The following is a 3,837-nucleotide window of genomic DNA, read 5'->3' as shown; positions in this document are numbered from 1 at the left end:
GGGTTTTTTCAAAAGGGCTTCTATTTCCTTACTTAAATGGGACTTAATTGGGAGTTCTCTTTATTCAATTGGGTTAGTTCCTTAATTAAGTAGAATTGGGAATTCTCTTTATAAAAGACCAATTTAACATCACCCAATTTCATCAAAGTGTGTGTGCATCACAATAATTTTTTTTTCTTATTTAGCTCTCTCTATACAGTTATGGAACGATACTTTCAGAGAAAGAGTTCAAATCCTCCTTCAAATTATCCTGCTAGTTCAAATCAACCTTCAAATAATCCGGCTAGTTCCAACCCTCCTTCAAATAATCCGCCTACTTCACATTCTCCCTTGAATAATTCGGGTAGTCCAAAACGATCAGAGGTCACTGAGTTGGATGAAATATTGGCTACTCTTCCTGCAGACCCTGGACTTTGACCTCCAATGACTTATTATAATCCCAATTTTCGAGAACAAATCCGAAGAGCCTATCTACAAAGGAGTCCTTGTCAGCCTTAATTAATTATGAATAACATTAGTATTGTTTAAATAATAAGGATGTTTTGTTTTTTGTTTTTTGTTTTTTTTTTTTTTTTTTGTTTTTTTTTTGAGCTCTTAGCTTTTAAAAATTGCACCTCCACTGAAAAATTCCTGGGTCCGCCGCTGCCTGGAGCCACTAGCAACTTGCATACCAGTTTCAAGAAAATAACTAGTGATGCAGGAGCTCGCGTGAAGAGAGAGATGTACGGACTAGGATTTTGCAGGCACTCATTTTTGCAGTGATTTTGGCGCCAAGCCGTGGATGCTGCTCACTATAGCCGTCCAGGACCAAAGGGGCTTTTCATTTGGGATAGCGTTCATATCTTACGACGTCGTTCCGTACTCAGTATCAGAAAAAAGAAACGATGATTTGGGCCCATTGGGCTATTTTAAAGAAAGGTACTATAAAACCCAATAACATTCAGCTGGGTGTTCCAATCATTGAAGAAAAGTTTTAATTTAACCATTGGGACAAATGATTTTTCTCATTAATCAACAACTGTGAGCTGATCAAGCACAATCTAATCCAAACCAGTTGTAATCATTACAGATTAACGTTGACTAATCATAGTAAGCTACAGTCCAGATGAAGCAAAGGTTTCTAAACCATTGGATTAGATTCTGGTGAGATGCTGTTCTTCAGAGGCAACCAACCCATAATATTTTAACGTCTTTAGCAAGTCTTTCTTTATGCTAATTTTTAACTGCTAATTGCTCCTTTCTCCAATCACTTGCTTCAGAAAGTTTGGTGAAAATTGTGAACAACTGTTCAACTGCCCCGCTCGTCAGACTGGTTGCTATAAAATGAAAAACGGATAAAAAAATAGAACCATCAGCCTCATTTAAAGAACCCAAAGGCCTCTTTTTGGTGAATTTAATAAGAGCAGCATTAGCTAGTGCATTGACATCTTTACACATTTCATTGCCATGTCAAAAACCACAGCTTCTCCTCCTCACATAGCGCTGTTGCCAAGTGCTGGGATGGGTCATTTGACCCCCTTCCTCCGCCTTGCTTCCATGCTCTCCTCCAGAAGCTGTACCGTCACCTTGATCACTGCCTCCCCTTCTGTTTCTGCTGCAGAGTCTTCTCACATTTCTTTCTTTTTATCTCAGCATCCACAGGTCAAGCACATTGAGTTCCAAGTCCTTCCCTGCAAGCCCTCCTCCAATCCCACCACTGATGACCCCTTCTTCCTCCAATTTGAAGCCAGCAACCGCTCTGTCCATCATCTTTACCCTTCACTTGCTTCTGCATCTCCACCTCTCTCAGCCATCTTTTCTGACTTTGCAGTGGCTTCCAGTATTGCTCCTGTTGCTGCTGATCTTGGCATCCCCAATTACATCATCTCCACCACCTCTTGTAAGTTTTTCTGTCTCATGGCCTACCTTCCAGTCCTTCTATCCGACACTTTGTGTTTTAGCAGCAGCCTCAGTGAAGTCAACATCCCAGGCATCACCCCATTGCCCCTACCAAGCATTCCTCCTCCATTTAAGAACCCAAGCCATCTTTTCACATCACTAATTGCTACAAATGCTCAAGCTCTTTCTAAGGCCAAAGGGATTCTAATGAACACTTTCGATGATTTTGAACCGGAAACTCTAGCTGCTATCAACAGCGGCAGAGTTTTAGACAATCTCCCACCAATCCTCCCCATTGGACCATTAGAAACTTTTGAGCCCAAGAAAGAGCTGGACCAGTCCTATCTGCCATGGCTAGACAGCCAACCAGCAGAGTCTGTAGTTTATGTGAGCTTTGGAAGCAGAACAGCCATGTCCAGTGCTCAGATAACAGAGCTGTCAAAAGGGTTGGAGAGAAGCGGATATAGATTTTTGTGGGTACTTAAAACAAGCAAAGTTGATAAAGATGATAAAGAAGAGCTGAAAGATCTTCTGGAGGAGTCATTTTTTGACCGAACTAAGAACAAGGGAAGAGTAGTGAAGGGGTGGGTGAGCCAGCAGGACATTCTTGAACACCCTGCCATTGGCGGATTTCTCAATCACTGCGGGTGGAATTCGGTCATGGAAGCAGCCCGGAAGGGCATACCGATGCTGGCATGGCCACAACACGGGGATCAAAGGGTGAATGCAGAGGTTGTGGAGAAGGCAGGGCTGGGAATATGGGAGAGGAAATGGGGTTGGGGTCTTGAAGGGTTGGTGAGTGGTGAGGAGATAGGGAAAAAGATTGTGGAGCTAATGGAAGATGAGAAGCTGAGGGGTTTGGCCAGGAAGGTAGGGGAAAATGCTGGGAAGGCTACTGGTATTGGTGGGAAATCTGAGAAGGTGCTCACTGAAGTCCTGGAATATCTTGAGCAGAAGAAGAACTGATGAGAAGTCCTTGGATTTGTGTATTTAATTTTAAGTGTCATGTCATTTTCCAATCTCAAATTGGCAATATCTCAGATTTGGATGAGTAATTTTTAGCCTCAGAGCCCTCAAGCCTCTAAAGCAGCATCTCAATTTGTAGCTAAAAGAATTCGCAAAGACTTAAAAGATTTTCAGTATCCTTTGCTTGGTTAATTTCTTCCCGCTCTACTGACCTTGAGTATGGGACTATATTTCAAAAATAAATAAATAAACAAGGTTAGACTTGTAGAAAGTTTGACAATAATAACTAACGTGAACAAATCCTATTGCAATTGATAAGCAATTTTCACCTTGGTGCCTAAAGTGCCTTCGTCAAGCTCTATGAGTGATTACGGGCCAATCTCTTGCTGCAACACCATTTATAAAATAATTTCTAAGTTATTAGCAAGCCGTATTAAATCGGTTCTCCCTGCCATTATTAGCCCATCCCAGTCGGCTTTTGTGGCTGGGCGTCGCATTTGTGGTAATATTCTTCTTGTGCAGGGCCCCCTCGGTGTGCTATCAAGGTTGATATATATCCTCAAGGCGTGCGACTCTTTGGATTGGAATTTTCTTTTACATGCTCTTCAGGCTTTTAACTTTCCGGAGCAATTTATTGGGTGGCTTATGAGTTGTGTTTCTAGTCCTAAATTCTCTGTGGCGGTCAATGGTGAGCTTGCTAGATTTTTTGCTAGTAAGAGAGGGCTTTAGGCAAGGAGACCTCATTTCCCCCTACCTCTTTGATATTGAATGGAATTTTTTTTCCTTAATTTCAAAGAAAACTCTTTATGTGTTCATCCATGTACTTCTCGTAAGGACTCTATTTGGTGGCTGCCTAACCCCTCGAGACGTTTCTCTTCTGCCTCTGCTTGAGATATTATTCGGATCCCTCGTCCAAATGTTCCTTGAACTTCGCTGGTTTGGCATAATGCCCTTATCCCGTGAGCTAGTTTTGTGTTATTGTTGGCTATCCGG

The 3,837-nt window shown here is 42.0% G+C and overlaps 1 pseudogene; it reads left to right on the top strand.

The window, feature by feature from the left end:
• The first annotated feature begins 1,413 nt into the window (after window positions 1-1,413).
• On the top strand, window positions 1,414-2,929 carry LOC110755571 (UDP-glycosyltransferase 708C1 pseudogene; annotated as a pseudogene).
• Window positions 2,930-3,837: the final 908 nt, after the last annotated feature.

This window comes from Prunus avium, chromosome 3, assembly GCF_965620075.1.
Source record: "Prunus avium chromosome 3, drPruAviu1.hap1.1, whole genome shotgun sequence".
In the NCBI taxonomy this organism is placed as follows: Eukaryota; Viridiplantae; Streptophyta; class Magnoliopsida; order Rosales; family Rosaceae; genus Prunus; species Prunus avium.
This window is presented reverse-complemented; position numbering and strand designations above follow the sequence as displayed.